Source organism: Bos taurus, chromosome 20, assembly GCF_002263795.3.
Source record: "Bos taurus isolate L1 Dominette 01449 registration number 42190680 breed Hereford chromosome 20, ARS-UCD2.0, whole genome shotgun sequence".
Taxonomy (NCBI): Eukaryota; Metazoa; Chordata; class Mammalia; order Artiodactyla; family Bovidae; genus Bos; species Bos taurus.
Genome location: NC_037347.1, coordinates 16,711,530 through 16,737,844, shown reverse-complemented (window position 1 = coordinate 16,737,844; position 26,315 = coordinate 16,711,530). Strand labels below are relative to the sequence as shown.

At 44.8% G+C, this 26,315-nt stretch overlaps 1 long non-coding RNA gene across 2 annotated transcripts; it reads left to right on the top strand.

Moving 5' to 3' along the window:
- Positions 1-213: 213 nt before the first annotated feature.
- Positions 214-22,931, top strand: LOC101907219 (uncharacterized). 2 transcript variants are annotated; one of them, XR_238932.5, is made up of 4 exons: positions 214-4,119; positions 6,139-6,270; positions 12,717-12,742; positions 19,458-22,931. It is a non-coding gene; the product is annotated as an uncharacterized lncRNA (long non-coding RNA). The 2 variants fall into 2 exon arrangements; XR_813704.4 differs by lacking the exon at positions 12,717-12,742 and having other exon boundaries at positions 217-4,119.
- Positions 22,932-26,315: the final 3,384 nt, after the last annotated feature.

Genomic DNA, 26,315 nt, shown 5'->3' with positions numbered 1-26,315 from the left:
GCACATATAGGAAGGAGAAGACCTCAGAGCTTAAGGAACTCACATCTTTTACTGAGGGCAATAAGCATGCTAATCCTGTGCGCCAAAGGGCCACACACTCTCTGTCTCCCAAGGCTGTTCCCTAAACAAAAATCCTTGAAAAGGTATTCTAGAACAAAGACAGTCTGTGCCTCTGTTTGCAAGATACACAGACACACCAGCCACCCCTAGAGAACTGCCTCCTGAGAGTGAGTCAGGAACAAGAGGAGGCACTCACGGAGGTGCAGATAAAGCTGGATGCTGAGGGAGACAGTGGACTTCATAAATTTCCCTAGATCCCATCTTGAGTTTAGTAGGTGAGTACCCCCATGTATCAGTGGGCATTTGCTATGTAACAAACACCCACAGCTTAATAGTTCAAAAGAACAACCATTTTATTTAGCGGGCCCTGTTGTCTTCATACTGGCAGTCACAGAGTTCCAGGAGTCACGAGACTGTGAGCCCCGCATACACGCACTTTCCAAGCTGCCGCATCTCATTTGCTAGCATCCCGTTAGCTTCTTGGCCGCTTTCACAGTCGTCCACACTCCAGAGCTCTGCTCGGTCCCTTCCACCGTATCCTCCAGGTCTCAGCTCCTTAGGGAGTCCACCCTGTGGTCTCTCTGCACCCCTATCACTTCTACCCCCAACCCAACTTCATTTCATCCTATTCTTTCCTAGATCCTGAAATTACTTACTTACTGATTCTAACACACACACACACACACTTTTTGGCTGTGCTGGGTCTTTGTTGCTGTGCACAGGCTTTCTCCAGTTGCGGCACGTGGGGGCTGCTCTCTAGTTATGGTGTGTTGGTTCTCATTGTATTGGCTTCTCTTACTGCAGAGCACGGTGCATGGGCTCAGTAGCTGCAGTACACAGGCTTATTTGCCCAGGGGCATGTGGAATCTTCTGGATGAGGGATTGAATCTGTGTCCTCTGCGTTGGCAGACAGACTCCCAACCACTGAACCACCAGGGAAGTCCAACTTATTCATATATTAAAATAAAGAGATGCAGTAAATATATATGTATATAAATAAACAACAAAAAAGTTTTCTTCAACCACAAAGCAAGCTCTCGAGGATAATATATCTCCAGCACCAAGAAGAACCTGGAGAGAGCTGGTGTCAATAAAAACCTGTTAGCGAGTTACCTTCCAGGACCATGGATTTGGGCGTCTTTATAGCAAGCTCCAGGAGTTGGGATGGACAGGGAAGCCTGGTGTGCTGTAGTCCATGGGGTTGCAAAGAGTTGGACATGACTGAGCTACTGAACTGAACAGAACTGATGGGAATGGAGAGGCAGAGCCAGGAAGATATGCCAGACACCTCATGTGGTTATGATGGGAAGGCAGACACACAAAGCCAGGGGACTCTGTCCTCAGATCTTCACCTGCCAGATGGCAGAGACTTCCCAACAGTGATCATGTCTCTTCCTTCAGTTGAAGAATGATTCTATTGGTTAGGATTCAACTTATTATTATGAAATTTACTGGCATATTAAGGAAGGCAATCCTTTTTTTTTTTTTTTTCCTGAGGGGAAGAGCACTCTACATTTTTAGGATTTGGAGGCTTAGGAAAAATAGCTGAAGGATTTGTGTTGCTTTCTCTTTACACTGTCACTTAGCCTTTATATAAATCATCCCCAACCTTGCTTTAAGTCCCAGGGAGGGTTGATAATGAGGCTGTTTTCCTCTTCTTTATTCTCACTTTTGTCTTTGCTTTATTTTTTTAAAATTTATTTTAAATTGGAGGATAATTGCTTTACGATGCTGTATTGATTTCTGTTGTACAACAATAGGGATCAGCTATAAGTATACATTCCTCTTCCTATCCTCCACCTGTGAGTCATTACAATTTGCTTTAAGTTTCACAGTTGTGGACATTAGGGAGACCTGGATATGTTCGTCAGGGCTTAATCATGTCTTCATGTGTTCATACTTCACTTCTGGAACCAAAATCTGTATTAAAGAAGCAGAAGCAGTAGGAGCTCTATAACTATATATTATGTGTCTGTAAAACTGTATCTCTATCTATGTCTCTGTGTGTATGAGGAATTGCCTTCTATAATTGGGGCTCGAAAAGCAAGTCTGCAATCCATAGGGCAGGATCCAGGATTGCAAGATCACAAATGGAATTCACAGAATGAAATGCTTCTCTTTGAGGGAAAGTTTCAGCTCTGCCTTGGAGGTCTTTTGGTTCATTGCTCAGGCCCACCCAGATTCTTCAGGGTCATCTCTCTTACCAGAGTCAATCAATTACAGACTTCAACTGCATCTTCAAAATACCTTCACAAACAGATCGCCAGTCCAGGTTCTATGCATGAGACAGGTGCTCAGGGCTGGTGCACTGGGATGACCGTGAGGAATGGGATGAGGAGGAAGTGGGAGGGGGCTTCAGGATGGGGAACACATGTACACCCATGGCTGATTCATGTCAATGTATGGCACAAACCACTACACTATTGTAAGGTAATAAGCCTCCAATTAAATAAATTTAAAAAATAAACCTATCTTAGAAAAAAAACAAAAACAAAATACCTTCACAGCAACACCTAGATTAATGTTTGATTGAATAACTGGGACTGTAGCCCTGCCACGTTAACACCTTGGAAAAGTTGTCACACAGAGCCTGAAATGAGGCGTAGGGTAGAAAAGGAGCCTGAGCATGTTCTCACAAGGTCTGAATGTATTCCTTGGTCCTTCCTTAGGGATGGAGGAAGAGTAAGCTAATTCAGTAAACTAACAATTTTCTAATCTAATAATCTGCAAATAGAATAACAGTCTATGCCAATTGTGACCCACATGAAAAAGACTAAAGTCTACTGGTGAGACTCTTGAGAAGCACTGAGCTTAAAAGAGCCAGGGATTGGGAGTTGGTAGGCTGCAAACAGCCTTGAGGGCTCCGGATGGGTGACCTGTCTCTCTTGTTTCACAGGGACTTGTTCTCAAGGCTTGAAGATACCATCCTGCCTTCCCTTCCTCTCAGGTTCTTCACCCGTGCTGTGCTGTGCTTAGTGGCTCAGTCATGTCCAACTCTTTGTGATCCCATGAACTGTAGCCCTCCTGGAGCCTCTGTCCATGGGGATTCTCCAGGCAAGAATACTGGAGTAGGTTACCATGCCCTCTCCCAGGGGATCTTCCCAACCCAGGGATCAAACCCAGGTCTCCTGCATTGCAGGTGAATTCTTTACTGAGCCACCCAGGAAGCCTCTTCACCCGTAACTAATTATTATGCACAACAACAATTTAGCTTAAGCTTTGTACATTGCAAAATTCTGTATCTCCATGTACATGTATATTCACATATGCACACACATGTGTGATGCTCCACACATGTACATGTGCATTTACACACCAAGAATTCCTGCAGTTCAGACAAAAGCGAAATTTGAAATGGGATGTTAACGTCAGTCATCTTAATAACTGGCATGACTTCGTGTTGTTTTTGTTGGGTGCCATTCAACTCTGGGTCAGAGGCAGGGTGTGTGTACTGAGAGTCCTTTCTCAGGCAAGGAACACCTCCTGGGGCCTGGGAAGCTCCTATGCTCCTTCTCCTGACCCCTCTAAATGCTTCAACTCCTTCCAATGCTAGAATTTTATTAAGAACAGAAAAAAAATCTTCCCTTTATTCAATATTAGAAAAAAGTTTATGAAAAACACTCAGAAGAGATAAGGAAGTAAGCAAGATGTTCACACCAAAAGGCCAACAGCAGATTAATTCAGCTCAGCTCTTTTTCAGGTTTTGATGAAATGGTAAAGCCTTTGTGGAAAGCTCCTCCTGCTCAGTGGGCAGGAGGAGCCCCACTTCTTGGAGAGAGGAGAGTTGAAAGACAACAGAAGATTGAATGAATAGGGGCCCTGCTGCCTGGCAGTTTGGTGGAGAGCTGATCCAACTAAGCTGTGACACAGAAATTTCAGGAAGTTCTGCTGACTCTCGCTTTTTAAAAATCCCCTTTCAGAAAATAATAATTATAGTAATGTTTGGTCGGTCACAAGTCCCTGTTATATTATCATGAATTTGTATCAGCTTTCTTCACGTTTCAAAAGGGAAGTTGATTGTGAACACAGCTCTTTCTTCTTGGCCTGAAGCTCCCAGAAGTAAGTATATATTCGTGCTGGTTATGGGACGTTTTGGCAAAGCCATCCCAGGATTTCCTCAGGGGACAGGAAGAGAGTTAAAGTTCTACAAAGGTAACCTTAGAGCAAAATAAGCAGGAAGCTGGGCTGGGATGGGCCACCGGGCCTCACAGAGGTGGGTTCTGCGTTGTAACATGGGATAATGGAGGGGAGTCTGCTCTGAGCATCCTCTGAGACAGCGTTGGGAAGCACAGGTTGAACATGAAACATTGTATCCACATGTGGTCATGTTTTTAGAGGAAAGCCCTTTGGAAGATCATGGGGAAATATTTTTTCTAAATCAGATGTGAAAACACTTAAAGTTTTAAGAAATTTATGTGCTGAAGCCATTAGACAGGGCTTCAGTTCTTGACTGAAAATAAAGTTTAGGAGAGTGCCTGGAATGGGAAAGAGTGGTGACAAGCCATGACAGTTCTCTAGAGTTGAAAGTGGGGCCACTGACTCGCCCTTTATTAGGGTTTATGCACAACAGTTGTTCCACTTCCAGAGGTCACTTGTGCTGAAGTGCTACATAGAAGCTTAATATTTCAGTTTACTTAAACTTCTGTTTATCAGGAGTGGAATGTGTGTAATGCCAAATCTACTGCTGACTTATGGGGTGGCCTCTGACCCCAAAAGGGGACAAAGGGGATTGTTGCTTCAGAATGAAATCTTCCCTGCTTGTGACATCTATTTCCCTTCCCACACTGTCCTGCCTGCAGAGGGCAAGAGCCGCTTTGCTCACTCACAGAGGAGCAGCTGCCTTTCCTGCTTTCTGAAGGAAGACTTTCAGGCCTTGAGAGTGGAAGTCCACAGAGGGAGTGGTCAGAGGAACTCCTACGATTTAATTCCTTTTGACTTACAGAAAGTGTGTGCAGAGGGGCCTTCTTACCTCCACATGGCTCTGGTCACTCAGTCCCCGAATTTCTTTACTTTGTAAAAACTCTTGGTGTCATGGGTCTTTTCAGATTCTGCACCCATTGAAAGGTGCAGAGATTGACCCACTGCTCACCCTCATGTTTGACTGTGTCTGGATGGGTTTGCCCTCCTGCCCTGCTGGTTCCAGTACTGTGAGAAAGAACAGCACAGTCCCCAACCTCCTGGGGGAGGCTTTGTTGATACTTCCTTTCCCAGGTGGCCCTCACACCTAGAAATGCCCAACTACTGTGGTTGGATCCCATGGGAGTAGAAAGGTATCATATGGATTCCAGAAGGTTGTTCTCATGGGCTTCTCGCCTTGCCTAGTAACCAAAACTAGAATCATGGACTCACAGAAAGTTCAGTCTGGAAGAACCCTAGAGACCATCTAGGCCAAGTCCTTCCTATACTGAGGAGGGGATGAAGAGATAAAGTGATGCATTAACCATCTGCCCAGCCAGAGGAGGGCAGAGCAAGGACCAGAGCCTGGGTTTCATCTCCTTAATTCCAGGTTCTCATTATCCAACCCACTCTGCAGTTTATATTAACATTAATATGTTCTCTTTCCACTGTTGTCACTGTGTGTCTCCCAGCATTTTAAAGACAGGTTTGTTCTCATTTCTTATTCTTCCCAAAGCCTGTGACACTCACATGTTTAAGGCCATTGCGGACATTTGCTTCCCACCTGGGGTGACAGCAGCAGGCGTCCCCATATCCGCTGCCCTGAGCCTATGGATCACTGCTAAGCCGTGGGATTGGTGAATCGTTGACCCTGCTCCTTGAGGGTTAACTGGAGTGGCTGAAAACAGTAGTGATGATCACAGAAAAGACAGTCCAGGGAAGCATGCAGTGGGCCTCCAGGGTTCAATTTCCTCACAGGATGGAAGTCAGAGAGCCTCTGTTCTCTGTTTTTTGAGAAGATTGCATCCACCATTACTGTGTCCTCTTACTCAAGATGCCAGAGGTTTGACCAGATGATGTTGACAGAGCATGTCAAACTTTTCAGTGATAGATCTAGCCTATATAGTATTCCTTTTTTAAAAATTGAAGTATAGTTGATTTACTATATTGTGTTACTTTCAGGTATACAGCAAAGTGATCCAAAGGTGGGGCTAAAATGCTAAACAAGCTTTGTCTTCTGCCTGAAGTGACTGCAGCAAATTCCCAATGTGGCTGTTGAAAGGTAACTGCCTTCTGACCTGCAAAGGCTATAAGGTAGGCTGTCATTGACTTTATGCTGGAAACTGACACGGAAAATAAGACAATAGGGGACAGGTCAGCAAAGGAACCAGTGGCCCAATGAGCAGGGCTTTTTTGCCACTATAAAGAGAGTGAACTCAGGACTGCGGTAAGAGCTATCCCTGGTCCAAGTCAGCTCAGATGTTTTTTGCTGCTATTGTTAAACAAACACTTTTGGCTGTGTGTGAGGGTCAGGTCCCCAGTGTTGGGTTGAAACTGTACAAAATCAATGAAAGCAAAGATTTCCCTTTTTTGTTAGTCAGTCTGGAGATGGCAGAGATCAGGATTGAGTGGAACATCCAGGAAGAGTAACTACCCCCGTCTGCACCCCAGGAAGAGAAGGAGCAGTTTTTCTGATTTCAAGAAGAGAAAAGCAACAAAGATTTGCTCAAGGATATAATTAGCTGACAAGAGTTTTGAGAGAGCCAAGTTCCCTTTCAACAGATTTTGTGCTCCTGAATTTGGAAGACGATAGAAGAAAGTTAAGATCATTTGAAAAGGACTAATTATAACAATTTCACCTTTGAATTGACGCTAAGTGGGAGGCAGAGGTGCAAACACCCTATCGCTTCAATATTTTCAGGTCTATATGGTGGAGAAGGGGGAATGGACATATTTTTAGCATTTAGCATATTGACAGCCGCTCGTTTTTAAATGAGCACAGATTGCAAAGCCCACTGGGCTCATGATGTCTGAGATAAGAGCTTTTCAAGCGTTCTAAACCATTTTTGGCTTTTCTTTGTGATCACCCTATGAAAAACTGTCAAGGAAATGAAGCTTCCCACTCTAATTTTGGTGCTCTGATCCCTGCAACATTCTGTGACTCTTATGTCACCTCAGTCCATTCATCTTCCCTCACTGTCCCCAGGTCTCCAAAGAGGTGGCCTCCAGGAGCCAACCCTGCCCTCACGGCTCCCCTGGAGGCCCTCCTTTTTTCCACTCCAAACCCACTATGGACACAAACTTGCTGATGCCTCTGTTTCATTCTCTTGGGCTCTTGAATTCCTGCATCACCTCTGATGAGTTGCTGTGTTACACCTCCCTGGAGCATGGCTCTGAGTTAACAAAGGGCTTGTGGAAACACACAGGTGAAAAGTTTCTGCCCCATAAAGGTTTGGTGAGGGAGTGCTTTAGGGACTTCTCCAAATGTTGATAATTGTGCTCATCCTTCACCAGCACTGGGCTTTCAATCCAGACTGTGACTCACACATCCAAGGCACGAGGACCCTTAGTCAGCACGGCCTTACATTACATTGACATAATAGGGGAGGCTAAAAACATTTGCCTGCTGGCCCTTCCACTCAGCAATTTTGTGGTAAATGATTGGATGAGGTTCTGCTAGAAATAGACACTCACTGAATACTTTCTGCACAGACTCTGTGAACTCCGTTTGGTGGTGTTTTATTATACCTCCAGCTCTTCTCCTCCTAAAAAGAAATCCCATCTTTTATTTTTTGGCCTGTGAGCTCTCTCCACAATACAGAAGAGGAATAGATGTGAACCCCAATGAGCTGAATTTGAAGGAATCTCCTTTCTTTCATGTTTTTCTAGAAGAGTCTGAATGGAGACATTTTTAAGGAAACTAGTATAAGACGCTTGAATAAAACTTAAAATAGTTGTAGAATGCAAAGGATCCCAAATGCCATAGTGTGTGTGATATGTGATAGGAAGCAAAGCTTTTGACTAGAAGTCAGGAGGCTTAGCTTCTTCAAGGCCCAACTTACCTGGTACTTAGCTGTGTGACCTTAGGAAAGTTACTTAACCTCCCTGTGCCTCAGGTTACTTGGATGCTAACCCCACCTTAACACCTTTAATTTCCTTAACACTTCTGTCAAAAGATGTTGTAATCCCTGGACTCTGAATGCTACCCTGTATGGTAAAGGGTGAATATTAACGTATAGAATCAAAGATGTGGTTAAACTAAGGATACTGGGGTGGAGAAATTATCTTGGATAATCAGGGTGAGCCCTAAATTGATCACATGTATCCTCATAAGAGGGAAGTAGAGGGAGATTTTATTCCACAGACAGAAGAGGAACGGGTGATGGGGCCACGGAGCCTGAGGCTGGAATGAGGCAGCGCGAAGAAGCAGGAGCTGATCCTCTCATAGACCCCCAGAGGAAGTGTGGCCTTGCCAACAGACCCCTCAGTTCTGACCCAATGAAACTGACTTTGGACTCCAGGCCCCCAGGAACCGCAAGAATAATATTCGCTTATTTCCCCTCCAGGACCCACTGCAGACTTTCTCTTGCTTTGGTCTCTTTCGCTCACCCTGGCCCTACGTTTTGTCCCATGTCCATCTTGCTAACCTTGGTTTCTGACCATCCAGGGTAGCAGCAGAAGTGGGAGAAGAGAAGAGGCTGGCAGCTTGAGTAACACCATCAGGAGCTGGTGTTTTTGTCCTCATGTCCGGCGGGTGTTCCAAGTGGGCTCTTCTCCTTATTTCGTTCTGTCTGTTCCGAGGCCTCCACATGCCCGCCTGCCTCTGCTCATCCACAGCCCGGCAGTCTCGCCGCTGCCCTTTCTCTTGGCGAGGGCAGCGCTCGCAATGTGGGTGATTGCTCCTCCTGCTCAGCCCGAGGCACCTGGCAGTGGTTCCAGCGTCGTTCTGCCGCTCTTGGCAGCCATCCAAGAGCATCTAAGAGTGACTGTGTCCAGTGCTCAACCCGTTGCTCAGGTGTATTCCCAGTGCCCGACACACCCTCATCCTCGGCTCTGCCCCCCAAGCAGCCCTACCTGAGGACACATGTCAGACTCTCCAAGTGGTCTTGCTGTGGCCCCTTTCCTTAGTCTTGAAGCGAGTAACCCCTGAAGAGGTACCTTGACATAGCACACCGATAGGGCTCTCATAAATATTTCCCCTGATTCCAACCCTCGTCTTCTTATGTGAAAGAAGCCTGGGTGTGAGATATGAGAAGAGTTCGGGGCCAGTCACAAGAATGCACTCTGGTAACCTTGAATGTAAATCCCACGCACGATGGCCTCACGTCCACTTTAGAATGCGGCGTTCTTTAGTTCTGGTGCTTCAACTAAAACTTCTATTTCACGTTTTGCATCTCTGTTTACCTGAGGGTCCAAGTACTGGGGCCATTACTGTCTGTTCCATTTGTTCTGAATTTTTGGAGAGATAACATTTCCTGGAAGCTCAACTTAGTTATATGACCAGACTTCTGGTCAGGATTTGCGCCCAATCCTTGTTCCCAGAATGTGCTCAGCACATTATTGAAATTCAATAAATGGCAAATAATGTCAACTCATAAAACAAGAACATCTACCAAAGATCAGAGGGCTGCTGGGTGCTCTGGGGGTCTACAGAATGTTCCAGGGAAGAACCCCTAGCATTCTGCTAGGAGCTGGAGTGGAGCTGACTGCTTCTTGCCTGAGGGAAGAGCTGTTGGTTTATGACCTCTGTCTAGTAGGTGAGATCCTTCTCATTACTTGCAGATGAGTTGGGCAGAGCTGACTTCTTTGCATATGTTTCAAAAGCTCTGTGAAGGCGTCGACGGGGTCTTTGTGCTTGGCCTCTTCAATTGACTGAAAACTGAGCACAGCACCAAGGCTAATTCAGCTCAATAGTTAATAGAACATGTGATCGGTTAGTGATGAGACAGACTTAACTGTTCATCGCTTTGTGCTCAAATGCCAGGATAATAAGGGGAAAAGTATATTTGTAAACTGGTAAACAACGCATTTATGCATTCATAATAGTAACGTTTCTTAGGAGAAGAAATGAGAAACTGCAAATTTTTTTAGAGATGGATTTTCTTCTGATGTGGAGCCAGGAAGATGACACTTAGCCTGTGTATGTTCAGGCCACTCGAGTTGGCTCTTCTCTTGCTCTCTGCCCATCTCCTGTTGAACCAGTGCCTGCTTCACCCATGTCTTACTCACCGGACTCACCTTCCTGTGTATCTGTGTGTTTGCCTCAGGCCCCAGCTGCTGATTGTTCTCATCAAAGGGGCGGTGGGGGCAGTCCCCTTTGCTGGTTTCCCCGGTAACTAATGAGCCCACCTGACATAAATCCCCTCTATTGCTGGCAATCTTGCCTCCCCCTTCAGAGAAGGCAGTGGCACCCCACTCCAGTACTCTTCCCTGGAAAATCCTATGGACGGAGGAGCCTGGTAGGCTGCAGTCCATGGGGTTGCTAAGAGTTGGATACGACTCAGCGACTTCACTTTCACTCTTCACTTTCATGCATTGGAGAAGGAAATGGCAACCCACTCCAGTGTTCTTCACTGGAGAATCCCAGGGACGGGGGAGCCTGGTGGGCTGCCGTCTATGGGGTCACACAGAGTCAGACACGACTTTAGTAACTTAGCAGCAGCCTCCCCCTGACCCCCATTGGGAGTGAAGAGTGCCCCAAGTCCTGCCCTCCATCCCTCTCCATCAGCCATCTGCATGCTGTGGGGTGTTGCTTCAAGAGCTTGCTTCAGGCACGTAAGCTGCTCCATCCATTAAACCATTGTCTCTATTGGTGACGTTGGGCTCTCTCTTAGGTCTTGAAGCCCAGCAAACACAGACCTTGTAGGCCTGTAGGTGCAAACCTCTAGCTGTTTAGTCGCTCAGTCATGTCTGACTTTTTTCCGACCCTATGGACTATAACCCGGCAGACTCCCCTGTCTATGGGATTTCCCAGGCAAGAATATTGGAATGGGTTGCCATTTCCTTCTCCAGGGGCATCTTCCCAACTGAAGAATCAAACCTGAGTCTCCTGCATTGGCAGGGGGATTCTTTACCACTGAGCCACCAGGGAAGCCCCCAACAGCCTCCATCACCAAGTTAAGCCATTCTGACCCTAAAGGAACAGCTGTTACTCACTTGCCTCTTGCTATTGCTGGCTATTGTTGGCTATTGCTGAATAACAAGCTGCCCCAAATTTAGCTTAAAACAATAAGCATTTCCTATTGCTTATGGTCTGTGCATCGGCTGGTAACCTTCTGGGCTTAGCTTGGCTGACTCATGTGACCTTGATCAGCTTTGGGCTGGGTGTGCAGCCCCGCTGATCTTAGCTGGGCTTTCACAGACTTTGTTGGAATACCTGGTGACTCCTTCACATTGTCTCATCCTCTTGCAGGCTAGTCCAGTTTATTCTCATGGTCACGGAGGCATGCAGAAGAAAAGAGTAGAAATATGTAAGGCCTCCTGGGGGCCAGGCTTGGAATGAGGCCACCATCCTGTCTGTTGTTTTCTGTTAGTCAAAGTGCAGGTTTCAGATTGTGATGGGAAGAGCCACAAATTACGTTGGAGGGAGCATGGAGACTCAGAAAGCATTAATTATGCCATCAGTATAATCAGCCTACCATACTCCACAGGTAGAAGGCTGCCCAAAGCTGCCACACTGTTTAACAGGGTGCACAGAGGCCTTCAAATCCCAAATGCAGCTGTAACTGGAATCCTACCAGAGCACCCCAGCCTGGCTTATGTCTGTCCTCCGTTCCTACTGCCATCGTGGGGTGATCACTGTTGTGAATCGCATATAAGCATGATGCCTCAAAGTCCATAGTTGCTGATTTATTTATTTATTTTAAATTATTTATTTATATGTTTTGGCCACACCATGAGCGGCATGTGGGATCTTAGATTGACCCCACAGTAGCCTCCAGGGATTGAACCCATACCACCCACATTAAAGCGTGGAGTCTTAATCACTAGATTGCCTGGAAGTCCCAGTAATTGCTAATTTGAAGAATTAGCTCAAAATGGAAGCCCTCACACAGCAATCAGTTCACCCCTTTGGAGGTAGCGTGGTTATGTTTGGAGTCATAAGGATCGAGCTCAAATCTCTGTGAAATATTCCTGGAAGTGTAACTTTGAGTAAGCTGAATAGACTTTGTGAGCTTCAATTTTCCATATGTAAATGGGGAGCATATCCCTTCCGTATGTAAAATGGGAATATTGAGTAAATTAAGCACCACCGTATCTTCCAGAAGCAGCCAGCACAGTGCCCAGGCTATACAGTCAGTCCTTGCTGTTTGTCTATTTTATATATTTTACTGTGTGGTGTTAATCCTGAATTCCTGATTTATCCCTCCCCACTTTTCCCCTTTGGTAACAAACATAGTTTGTTTTCTATGTCTGTGTGTCCCTTTCTGTTTTGGAAATCTGTTCATTTGTATTTTTTCTTAGACTCTGCATGTAGATGATATCATATGATATTTGTCTTTTTCTGACTTCACTTAGTGTGATAATCTCTAGGTCCATCCATGTAGCTGCAAATGGCATTATTTCATTCTTTTTTATGACTGAGTAGCATCCCACTGCATATTTGTACCACATCTTCATTATCCATTCCTCTGCAGATGGACATTCATGTTGCTTCCATGTCTTGGCTATGGTAAATTATGTTACAGTGAACATTGGGATGTTTAATAGTCCTTGCTACATTGTTATAAAATTATTATTTTTTGTGTCTCCCACTCTAGGCTGTGAGCTGTGTCCCTGGCATTTGGTAGGTCCCAGTGAATGATTACTAATTTGAAATTTAACTAAATATGAGTCTGGCATTTTTCTGCTTTTCCTGATTTAATTTTTAAAGATTTTGTATAATTTGACTGCTTATGGTAAACCTGACTTCACAGAGATGTTTTAATGACACATGCAAGTATATGTGATTAATATCCTCTTATTTTTCTATTTTGTGGGTAAATTATCATTCGAGAAATTAGATCCTCTTTTATTCTAAGACACGGGGAGGACTCAGAAGTCATCAGTTTGTATTGTATGACTATTCAGGGCTAGCCTTGAGCTTTGGAGCATCAGAAAGAACTATGAGAAAAACTCAGGTATTCCCAAAGAATTTAGTTTTGTCTGGAAGATAATATAAGCACAGTGATGAATTGTGGGTATGGAGAAATATCACATGTGCGTAATAGGTGTTCAATAAAGACTAGCGGGTTATGTATTTCTAATTCTGAAATGACTACAACCCTTTTGGTGGTAAGAGTCTTCTGTTTCATGCAAAGAGAAAATGAGGTTTTACTGGTTTTGAGGCTCATGGCAAAACTTCAGAATAATTTCAGAGAATTACTTTAGCATCTCAGAGTCATCTGTCATGAAACAGTCTCTCTCACTTCTTTGAAGGAAACTGCTTGTGAAATTTTTATAGACTCTCATCTCTAAAGCGTTCAAAGTACTGAACTACACATATCAAGGCCATGATTTTATTATATATTTTAAATGTGCATTTGTCTCGAAAACAAGTCAGTGACCAATATTTTGTACAATTTCATGTTTAGGACCAGGAGCAAATTTCCCTATAGGACTTCACTAATATCTGGGGTTAAGCCATAGGGCCAAGTTCTGACTGGTCTTTAGTGAGAGGCTGAGAAAGTAGATCCTAGGTTGCAGTGTTGCAGAGGCTGGAAGGAGAGGGGTATTCAGAGACTGAAGAAGCAAGCTGGATGGGTAACTTCGGAACTTGGGACGCTGCAGACAAAAGCATTCATTTATGTTTGTGTTCCACATTTATTAAGTTTTTTTTTTAATTTTTTTTAATGTTAGGGCCCATACACTAGGCAGTAAGGACACAGAAAAATAGAAAAAGAAAAAAAGAAAACTGCTCTCTCTCCTCACAGCATTTGCAGCCTAGTGGGGGAGACAGAGGTAGAAATAAAAAGTTGAGAAGCTTTGGACAACCATAGACTAACTTGAAAACCTGATGTTGGAAAGTGTTGTTCAGTCGCTCAGTCTTGTCCAACTCTTTGCGACCCCATGTACTGCAGCACACCAGGCCTCCCTGTCCAGCACCAACTCCTGGAGTTTGCTCAGACTCATGTCCATTGAGTCAGTGATGCCATCTAACCCTCTCATCCTCTGTCGTCCCCTCCTCCTCCTGCCTTCAATCTTTCTCAGCATCAGGGGCTTTTCCAATGAGTTGGCTCTTTGTATCTGGTGGCCAAAGTATTGGAGCTTCAGCTTCAGTATCAGTCCTTCCAATGAATATTCAGGGTTTGGGAATTATTGCCTCAAGGTTATTTTCTTGTTGAGAAAAAGATGCCAGACAGGAGCTTTAGAACTGCTCCTCTGAACAACTTAAGGGGGAGGCCTGAGGAAGCCAGTCAGCAGCCTTGTCCCCAAGAGCAAATCCTGGGTTTCTCAGGTTGTGACCTCCATCCCAACCTCTCCCCGCACCAGGAGGAGCATTGTAAAGTGGGGGGCAGGGTGTTAGGTCCCAGAACCTTTATCAGGTTCTGTTTTCATAGGTGGGGGCTTCCCCAATGGCTCAGCAGGTAAAAAATCTGTCTGCAATGCAGGAGACATAGGCAAGTTCAGTTCCTGGGTTGGGCAGATCACCTAGAGGAGTAAATGACCACCCACTCCAGTATTTCTGCCTGGGGAATCCCGTGGGCAGAGGAGCCTGGTGGGCTATATAGTCCATGGGGTACCAAAGACTTGGAGACGACTGAGCACTTCACATCATAAGCAGAGTTTTCCTTTAGCTGCAGAGAGGCCGAACTGTTCTGCTGTCCGGGACAGAGCCCCTTGTTCCTTCTCCCTCAGGATAATCACAAACAGTTTCTCTGTCCTCTCTGCATGGCTGGGCATGGTGCACGGATTGATCTGGAGATGTTCCTGGGCTGGAAGAGTCTAGCGAGTGACTTGACCAGCTCTACCCTAGGCCCTTAGGAGAAATCCCCTCTCTCTTCTTTTCCCAGGAAAGCATTTCCCTGAGTTTTATCACCAGTGTGATAGAACCTAGTAACTGAGATGAGGGAAAGAGGCCTCGCAGCTATGAAGCCCGCTGGTACCTTCTGCCTGTAACGTTCCAGCTATACACCACTCAGCCTAGTTTACCAGGAGCCCACGCTGAGCTTCCAGCCAAAGCCACAGGAGAAGGCACCTGAGACTTTTGCCGAGTTCCAAACAAAAACCGAGCTGTCATACCTCAAAAGTTAGGATCCAAGTGTGAGAAAGAGGGTGGAAAAACATCTCCTCTGCTGACTGTAATCTGAACAATTTAGAGATGGTTACCATGGCTGCTACTCTAAAAAACCGTAGCTCAGTAAAACAGTGGTCAAAAGGACTCAGTTTGGAATAGATAGCTCACAATTGCACTTTGAGTCCATTTGTAACAGCTCTAGATAAGCAGTTTCAGGGCTACCGTGAGCCTCATGTGCTCAGGGGTGTGTCTTTTCTGCCCACACCACACAACTTCCTCCCATGGCCGAGACTCGCGTGGGATGTTTCCTCCTTCAGGACACCCTCAGCTCCCTTTCTCCAAGTTTTGCTGGCTGGCTTCTCAACAGCTCTAGAAAAAGTGGAATAGAAAGTGAAAGTTGTTCAGTCGTGTCTGATGCTTTGCGACCCCATGGACTGTAGCCTGCCAGGCTCCTCTGTCCATGGAATTCTCCAGGCCAGAATACTGGAGTGGGTAGCCTTTCCCTTCTCCAGTGGATCTTCCCAACCTGGGGATCGAACCCTGGTCTCCCTCATTGCAGGTGGATTCTTGACCATCTGAGCCACCAGGGAAGCTCTCAACAGCTCTCCTGTCATCTAAATCCCACACCTCTAACCGGTTTAGTGCCCTCTCTTGAGTGCAATGGCACTCAGTGCAGTGGCACCTTCTAGTAAGAGCATATCCTGTTCTTGATGTGCTTGCATCTGTCTGGCTCTGTGGATCTGAAGCTTGACTTCACGTTAGAACCACTTGTGTTTCTAATGTCAAACACTGCCGGCTGAGTTCCATCCTGGACAAGCTGGATCAGCCTCTCAGGCTGGGGCCCAGGGATGGTGAGGCCCAGCGAGGGCCCTGAACTACTGGTCTCAGCCCTCCTTCCTGCCCCATCTGATTATAAACTTGTGGAGGCGCCGGCATCGGCAGTGATATGATGGTGTCTTCTACTTCTTTCAGTTTTTTTTTTTTTTAATTTAATTTAATTTTATTTTTTAACTTACAATATTGTATTGGTTTTGCCATATATCAAAATGAATCCACCACAGGTATACATGTGTTCCCCATCCTTCTTTCAGTTTTAAACTTTTAATTTTGTACTGGGATATAGCCAATGAACAAACGATGCTGTGGTCATTTCAGGCGAACAGCAGAGGGACTCAGCCATACATATATATGTATGCATTCTCCCCCCAATTCCCCTCCCTTCCCGGCTGCCACGTAACATTGAGCAGAGTTCCCTGTGCTGCACAGTACGTCCTTTTTAGATATCTACTGTAAATATAACAGTGTGTACGTGTCCCTCTCAAACTGCCTAAGTATTCCTTGCCCTCAACCTTCCCCCTCTGGCAACTCCAAGCTCATTCTTGAAGCCTGGGCACCTGTTTCTGTTTTGTGCATTAGTTCATCTGGGTCATATGTGTCATATGTCGTACTTCCCCTTCTCTGTCTAGCTAACGTCACTCAGGATGACACTTTCTTCGATTCTTCCCCGTCAACATTGCTGAGTGCTTGTGACTGACTCTGACTTCTATGAAAGCTCTGTGGGCCTGCCTGACCCTGCCGGGGCCTTCTCAACTCTCAGCCTGACATCTGAGGGGCGGTGTGGAGAGAGCTGGGTGCATTCCCCATCTCTGCCGAGATGGCACAGCATGCCCAGACCTCGCCCTGTTATCTTCAGAAGCAGAGCACTGCTGCAGGCCAGTTGAGGGAGATAAAAAGGATGAACTGGTGAAAGAGGGTCCTAGGTGCTGCCAGACCCAGCTGGCATTTGAGTCTGATGGTAAGAGATTTAAGCTGGGTCTGGAGGAGAAAGAAGCCCATGCAGCAAGTCTCTCCTGACCGAGAACAAACAATGAATATTTTCCACTGAGGTAGGAAGCAAGTTCATTAAAACTCTGTTGGGTTAGCTAGACTGTCTGCTGCTCAGAGGACTCAGCCAGACCCTGGAAATCTAGCCAAGGGTGCTGAGCCAGCTTTCCAATCTGTGATTTCAGAGCAGCCATTTAGATGTACTTTTACTGTGATCCTGCTGTGGATGAGGTTTGTGCTTTTGAGAGAGAAGCATCATCTTAGTCATGAGTGGAGTTCTGAAAAAGACACTGAAGACATGGATTTGAGCTTGACCTTGTTTGGAGTTGAGTGACTTGCCTCTCAGAGGCTCAGTGTCTTCATCTGTAAGTTGGGTTATGATATACCCTCTACTGGGACTTTTCACTTTCGTGCATCGGAGAAGGAAATGGCAACCCACTCCAGTGTTCTTGCCTGGAGAATCCCAGGGACAGAGCAGCCTGATAGGAGGCCGTCTATGGGGTTGCACAGAGTTGGACATGACTGAAGCGACTTAGCAGCAGCAGCAGCTACTGGAGCTTCCATGGTGGCTTAGGCTGTAAAGAGTCTGCCTCCAATGTAGGAAACCTGGGTTCGATTCTTGGGTTGGGAAGATTCCCTGGAGAAGGAAATGGCAAACCACTCCAGTATTCTTGCCTAGAGAATTCCATGGGCAGAGGAGCCTGGTGGGCTATAGTCCGTGGGGTCGCAAAGAGTTGGACACAACTGAATGACTAACATAGATACACCCTCTACTGAGAAGTGATGTGGTGATAAATAAATGCCTTCTCCAGAAGGCGGCAGCACACACGAGAAGTCACTACCACGTGTCACTACCACCGGCTTTTTCCCGTAACTGGAGTCCCTCAAGAAAGTCTGCAAGAAGCCAGGACATTCCCCTGACTGGAATCCCTCACTTCTTGCCCAGATGCTGGTGGTCCAGCCAGGGCTTTGGTGGCATAAACTATAGAACGTGGCTGTCTGAAATCTCTTCACATAAAAGGCTCTTGTTCTTCCAGCTGTCCCTGACCTCCCCCCATCCCCACCCCTTGCCTCCTTCTCCCTCACCCTCTGGCTTGGAGATCCGTACACGAGCCTAGAGAATAAAACTGGAGATACTTGGGACTTCCCTGGTGGTTCAGTGGTTGGGAATCCGCCTTCCAAGGCAGGGGCTGCAGGCTCAATTCTTGGTTGGGGAACTAAGATCCCACATGCTGAGGGGCAGCTGAGCCCACGCACGTTGAGCCTGCACACTAAGACCTGCTGCAGCCAAATAAATAGAATATTAATTTTAAAAGCCATTAAAAAAATGGGAGATTCTTTACACTGTTTTTATGCAACCTAGTTCTCAGTTAAGAGAGGGGCGTAGAAGGTGCTTTCTTTTTTGCTTGAATGTTTAGAGTTTAACAAGTTGGTGGTGTTAGACTGTCTGGAATCAGTAATAACAGGTACCACTGAAATAAATTATAGGTAAAGATTGGACCACACATTTTAAACATGGAAGGTCCCAAGACAAGCATAACAGAAACAAAGAGAGCAAGGTGGATCCCCCCCTCCCTCAGCCTGCCACCCTCAGTGGGAGGCGGTATTTACTCACAAGAACTTTGGGGCTGACTCTAAAATTCTAAGTGTGAATAAGTGCCTAGAGCAATGTCTTCCCGGGTGAGTGCTGACTAGGATTTTTGCCAGCTCCAAGGAAACAAACATCTTAGTGTCATGAATCAAGTCCAAGTTCCCTCTGGGATTACCCTTAGGCTTTTCAACGGGAACCCAGTGGCTGTCAGTTTTGTGCATATTTGAACACAGAGTCCCACTAGGCCTCACCCTAGACCAGTTCAGTCAGAATTTCTGAGGCTGGGAAATACTTTGCTATTTCCATAGCTTTCAGTCCTTCCAATGAATATTCGGGGTTGCTTTCCTTTAGGGTTGACTAGTTTGATCTCCTTGCTGTCCAAGGGACTCTCAAGAGTCTACTCCAGCACCACAGTTCAAAGGCATCAGTTCTTCGGTGCTCAGCCATTTTCATTGTCCAGCTCTCACATCCATACATGACTCCCAGAAATACCATAGCTTTGACTATACAGACCTTTGTAGGCAGAGTAATGTCTCTGCCTTTTAATATGCTGTCTAGGTTTGTCGTGGCTTTTCTTCCAATGAGCAAACGTCTTTCAATTTCATGGATTCAGTCACTGTCCACGGTGGTTTTGGAGCTCAAGAAAATAAAGTCTATCACTGTTTCCACTGTTTCCCCATCTTTTGACCACGAAGTGATGGGACCGGTTGCCATGACCTTAGATTTTTGAATGTTGAGTTTTAAGTTTTCACTCTTCCTCTTTCACCTTCATTAAGAGGCTCTTTAGTTCCTGTTTGCTTTCTGCCATGAGGGTGGTGTCATCTGCATATCTGAGCTTATTGATATTTCTCCTGGCAATCTTTATTCCAGCTTGTGCTTCATCCAGTCCAGCGTTTCACATGATGTACTATGATGATGGAAGCTGAGAAGTCCCAGAGCTGCCCTGGTGTCTGCAAGCTGGAGGCCCAGGGAAGCTGGTGGTGTGATTCCTCTCCAAACCTGGATGCCGGAGAACAAGAGGAGCCAAGAACATCAGTCCCAGTCTGGGTCCAAAAGGCCTGCGGACTGATACGTGACCAGAGGCGTCTGGGTCTCCTTGGAGTAGGACACTGCCTCCCTGGGCAGGAAATGCGCTTGGGTAAACTTCAACAGGCCTAGCTTACGCAGTCTTCTTGTGTTCATGGTCCCAAGTCTCCTGAGTCTTGGCTTCCAGCTTCACTGGGAGCGATCACTGATTTCGAGGATACAGATGTAGGGATTTGGATCAGAGCGGGCTCCAGACAGATTCCATACTTTGTAGCAGGGCCTCTGTCTCTCATTGTTTGCAATCCAGGTCAGAGTCATCCTGAACTGGATCTTTATTCTGCTGCATATCAGCCTCTTTTGTTTCTCTCTCCTCTTCCTTCATTTTCCAATCGTCCCTTAGCTGTGCTCAGAGCTGCTTTTTGCGCTGGACTTCAGCTTTTCACTCACTTTTGTTAGACATCTGTTTCTGGGTTCTCCACACCAAGTCCTTCCTCTCTTGGTCCTCTGAAGACAGACGCTCCTCACCAGTCAACCACGCACAGGCACCTCCTCCCACTCTTCTTCACCTTGTCCTTCAGTAGCAGCACTTCCTGGCAGGTCCTAAAGAGACTGGGCTCCTGTCAGAGTGAATGGAACCCCACAGTGCCCCAAAACTGAAGCCCTGGTGGGTCCTGAGGGGAGCCAGCTCCCATTAGTGTGGACTTGATAACCCCCCACCCCTGCCCGTGTTCCGGAAGCCAAAGCAGGTTCTGGAGATGGGACTCCTGTCAGCTGTCAAGACATCATTTCTTAAAATTTGCTTGTGGTGTAGAATCTGAGAACATGTCAATGAGTTTTTTTCTCTGTAACTCAAAACTGATTGGTCCATCTTGTACCTTGAATGGTTCTTTTATCCATACATGATTCTGTAGCATCATGCATGGATCATTTGGAAAATATTGGGTCACTTAAGTTATACAGCTCTTCCAAATGTTGACACATATTGTTATACAATGTTTTTAAAAACACTATTGTTTATGTCACTGTCCATCTCCTCAGAAAAATCTTTATAGATTTGAAATTTGTCAAGGTCATAGTAGTGGGTAGAAGTTTCCCAAAATTCCAATGTTTGCTTGAGAGGTCAATTTTCTTTCTTTCTTCTTTTTTTCTTTTTGACTGCACCACACAGCATTCAGGATCTTAGTCCCCAGACCTAGGATGGAATCTACGCCCTGTGCAGTGCAAGTGTGAAGTCTTAACCCCTGGACTGCTAGGGAAGTCCCTCAAATGTTTACTGTTAATGACAAATACTGTCAGTTTTCCTTGGAGTGACAGGCTCACTGGATTTGTTGTTGAGAAATGTCCACCAACCAGTTTCTCTCTCAGTCATTCTTTTAAGTAAAGGTGGTGTTCCTGAAGAAAGCAGCTAGTTCAGCTTGAAACTCAATCATACAAGTACTTTTCCTTGAGGCTACCTTAGGATAGAAGTGCTTCATGTGCCCTATTTTGATGCAAAGCTTATTAAAAAGATGGGTTGAGATTTAATAAAATTGCTATTTTTAACTGATTCATCAAAGAGATTTTTAAGTGGAACTGACATTGTGAAAAAAACAAAACGGAGTGCATGCTGGTGAAGAATAAAAGGACCGCTAGTACAGTTTGGTGCCCTGCCTTGGTTTGTGTTAAAATGCCATCAGTTTTACCCACCACTGCTTTTGCAAACATCAAAAGTAATGAAAAAGGCGAACTATATCTTAGTATTATCATGAAAGGGGTTTACCTGGTGGCTCAGTGGTAAAGAATCTGCCTGCAACGCAGGGGATTGCTTGCAGTAGAGCAGGTGTGGGTTCTATCCCTGGGTCAGGAAGATCCCCTGGAGGAGGGCATGGCAACCCACTTCAGTGTTCTTGCCTGGGAAATCCTGCAGATAGAGGAATCTGGAGGGGTATGGTCCTCGGGGTCACACAAAGTCAGACATGACTTAGCCACTAAACCACCATCACCAACACCACCATTATCATGAAAACAGTGCCAAACTTATGGACCATCTGACAGGGCCTCAGGGACCCAGGCCCAGTGTGTCTGGACCAAGCTTTGATAACCCTCAGTTTAGAGTGTTTGCTCTCCCTCAAGCGATATGAAGACGTCTTGTAATCATGGTTCTCTCTCAAGCATTTTAATGCTGAATACAGGGGAGGGACCGCGTTGTCAAACATCTAGAAAAATCAGGATCCTTCGGTGTTTAAGGACAACAGGCCTTGAGATGCTAGGTGTTCCCAAAGAGAGGATAGGAAAGATCTCCCAGAACCTGTGTCTCAGATAAAAGTGAAGGTTATTAGGGCCAGCTGATTTCTTGATTTCTCTGGGTAACTTTCTTTTTCTTCTTTCCTAGCTGTGGACAGTTATGATGATGTTCTACATGTGGGAAAGGGATTTTTGTCTTTCCTTTTTGTCTCCATTTCCTTCATATGAACACGGTTCAGAATAACCTGCTTTTCATCACTAATTATTAGAGAAATGAAAATCAAAACTACAATGAAATATCACCTCACACTGGTCAGAATGGCTATCATCAAAATATCCACAAACAATAAATACTGGAGAGGGTGTGGAGAGAAGGGAACCCACCTACACTGTTGGTGGGAATATAAATTGGTACAGCCACTATGGAGAACAGCATGGAGGTTCCTTAAAAAACTAAAATGCCCACTGGAATCCCACTCCTGGTCATATACCTGGAGAAAAACATGATCTGAAAGGATACGTACACTCCAGTGTTCACTGCAGCACTGTTTACAATAGCCAGGACATGGAAGCAACCTAAATGTCCATCAACAGAGGAATGGATAAAGAAGATGTGGCGCATGTATACAATAGAATATTACTCAGCCATTAAAGAAGAATGAAATAATGCCATTTTCAGCAACATGAATGGACCTAGAGAGCACACTGAATGAAGTAAGTCAGAGAAGGAGAAATATCACATCACATCCCTTATATGTGGAATCTAAAAATAAATTATATAAATCACAAAACAGAAAGAGACTCACAGACTTAGAAAATGAACTTATGGTTGCTGGGAGGAAGGGATAGTTAAGGAATTCAGGATGGTCATGTACCCTGCAATATTTAAAATGGGTGACAAGCAAGGACCTATAGTTTAGCACATGGAACTCTGCTCAGTGTTGTGTGGCAGCCTGGATGGGAGGGGAGTGGCATGGGGGAGAATGGATACATGTATATATTTGGCTCTGTCCCTTCGCTGTTGGCCTGAAACTGTCACAACATTGTTTATTGGCTAAACCCCAATACAAAATAAAAACTTCAAAAAATGAATAACCTGTTTTTGAGTTATGAGTGAGACTTCTTATCTGAGAACCAGGGCATCAAGAAAATCTCCAAACTTCTTGTCTTTTTTTTTTTTTGGTTTTCTGTAGTCCCCAAAGGATCAGAATGTTTCAAGGAGGATTCTGACACTGGCTAAAATAATTAACAGTGTACATCAGTCTATTCAGCTTCTGAAGATTCGTGTCAGAGTTTAGAGGAAGGAGCATCCCTGGAGACTGGGGTAATATCTGGAGGAGGTGACCTAATGATAAATGAAGGAAGGGTGGATGGGGAGGGTATAGCTTGGATATGAGAATAGTTGGAGGGGAGGTGGCCCTGCTCAGAAAATTTATCTACTGACTCTTTAGCAAGTGTTAGGCTGACAAGGAATTGCTAACCATCCCATTGTCTTCACAAGGCCTTGTGTTTAGGACAGCTGGGTCCTGATGCTTCTGAGGTTATAGAAAAGGAAGAGAAAGGGTTCTGCCACGTAGTAGATGCTGAGGTCCCTTACCTCCCTTCCAAGATTTCTATACCAGCTCTGACACTTACTAGGTCTGTGACCTTGGGTAACTTTCTCAACGTGCCGTGTGCATGCTCAGTCGCTGCAGTCGTGCCTGACTCTCTTTAATTCCATGGACTAATGTAGCCCACCAGGCTCCTCTGTCCCTGGGATTCTCTAGGTAGCAATACTGGAGTGGGTTGTCATGCCCTCCTTCGGGGGATCTTCACCCAGGGATCAAACCTTCATCTCCTGCATTACAGGTGGATTCTTAACCACTGAGCTACTGGGGAAGCCCTTTTATACCACAGCTTGGTCTATAAAATGGGAGTTATGCTGGCTTTTCAAGGTGATGAGGACTAAATGGGTTAGTTCTCATGGAAAGTGCATGTTTAGAAACAGTACTGGCACAGAGTAAGTGATCAAAAAAAAATATAAACTCATTTAATTTCACTTCATTGAATCCTCTCTTAATCCAAAGAGATAGAAGTGATTATCTCTTTTAAGGCATGATTTCACAAAGATAAAATCATGAGTCTCTGCAAATATGAAAGGAATATACATCAAAGATCTTATTTAGCTTGTTGATTAATGAAAGGGTCATCAAGATGTTAAAATGATTAATTCAGAGGGCATTTGAGAAGCCAAGTATTCTGTAGACAATGCTAGGATAAGATGCAAAATTGAGTACCGTCCACCAGAGCTAAAACTCATAATCTTTGTGGTTACATATTACACTGGATAGAAATTATCTGCTTCCCATAGGGGAGGGAAAAGTTTTTCTCGACATTGTTCTAAGACACTCTAGTCCCTGGCTGGTTCTGAAAACTTAAACTGACAAAGACAGATTGCAGGGGAAAAGCATACACATTTAACTAAATTTTATGTGCACAGGGGATTCCTCACAAGAGGAGGAAGACCCAAAAAAGTGACCAGAACAGGAAGCTTTTATTTAAGTTTATTTATTTTTAATTGGAGGATAATTGCTTCACAATAGTGTGTTGGTTTCTGCCATACATCAACATGAATTAGCCATCAGTATACACATGTCCTCTCCCTCTTGAACCCTCTCCCATCCCGTCCCACCCCTCTAGGTTGTCACAGAGCGCAGGTTTGAGCTCCCTACATCATACAGCAAATTCCCACTGACTATTTTACACATTGGTAATGTATATGTTTCCCTGTTACTCTCTCAATGGGTCCACCCTCTCCTTCCCCCACTGTGTCCATAAGTCTGCAGAACAGGAAGTTGTTATATACATTTTAGACAAAGAAACAATATATCTGTGAAGAATTGACAAGGCAGTGGAATGTGGGCAAGAGGCAGTAATGGTGAAGAAGTAACTAGGAAGGTAAGAGTGGGTTTAACAATGTTTGTACAGATTTCTCCTCAGCCCCTAACTTTGCCTCTAGTGATAAGAATGGCTTCCTTCCTCCTGGTTCAGGGAGGTACCTTCACATGGGAGTTTTATGACCTGTTTAAGAGAGGAAAGGGAAGGTCAGAGTGAACTTCCTGTTTCTGCTGTTTTCTCAGACTCATTCAACTTGAGATATTCATTATGCTAAGATGCCATATTCTGGGGCGGTGTATGCTGAACCCCATCAGTTCCTACTGGACAAAAGTTTTCCGGTTAAAGTCTGCTCCTTCAGAGTAGAAAAACACCCTTGACTATGGGAAGGCCAACACAGAACTGCACTGGAAGTACACCCATAATCCCCTTTGCCCATTTTGAAAATTTAAGTCAATTTTCTAATAACTCCAAGCCATGAATAGGGAAATCATATCTCAAAGAGGCTAAATAACTTATGTACAGTTATACAGCTAGAAATGGCAGAGCAAGAATTCAAATATACATTGTCCATGTTCTTTTCATTACATCTGTTTGTTACCTCCCCTCAAACACCATTCTTTCTTGAAGGAGATGGCTAGAGTGCTCTATATAAGGAATTACTGGTCTTCTCTGAAGAGAGTGGGGGCAGGGAAGAGTTAAAAAAGGAACAAAAGTTCAGAATTCCCAGGACACACAGAGTGGACAATTTGTCCACGATTAGCAAAAATATATTTCCTTTCTTCTCTGCTTTTTGAAATTACCATTAAATGAAATGCATTTAAGGGTACCATGTGGGTCCAGGTATATACAAAATCATTTATAGGCTCTGATGTTACTCTGGATTGGAAGTAAATAAATTTGATACTAATTTAAAAATTCAATATAACTTCTTAAATTCAACCTACTCCAGTATTCTTGACTAGGAAATCCCACAGACAGAGAAGCCTGACAGGCTACAGTCCTTAGGTCACAGAGTCGGACACAAATGAGCAACTGAACACTCATACTCTAATACAATTACTTTCAAATGGGACTGAAAAAAATTTAATCTTATGTAGAAATGAAAGATTTTCATAAGTACCCCTTTCGTGGGTTGTTATTGCAAGAATAAAATGTAACTCCTCAAGATAAGTTTGAAGTGGAGGCAGCTGGTGGCTTCATAGTCCCTTTAAACTTTGTGAAAATCTGTCAAAACATGATATAAGGCAAAGATGCATGGTGTAGTTGAACCAGAGTAGGTTTATTTATAAACAGAAACTTGAGCCATATGCAGCAGTAAACTAAAATATAGAACAAATTACATTTATTCGTTTTTTAAAATAAGGAAAAACAGGCAGAATTTAAAAAAAAATCTAAAGAGCCAGTGTAACCTAGATTGGAATAGTACTGGGGTGGAAAGCCTGTCATCTTAGTAATTGGCATCAGAAAGTATATCCAGGAGGGTGTCGTCTTAGGAAAACCTTTGTAAGTGGCTTAAGGAAGGTTTGGGTGGAGGCATGGATTGGGAGAAGTAGGACCTTCACGGGACACCCAGCTTGGTGTTGGTGTGCAGGGAGGCTTGGA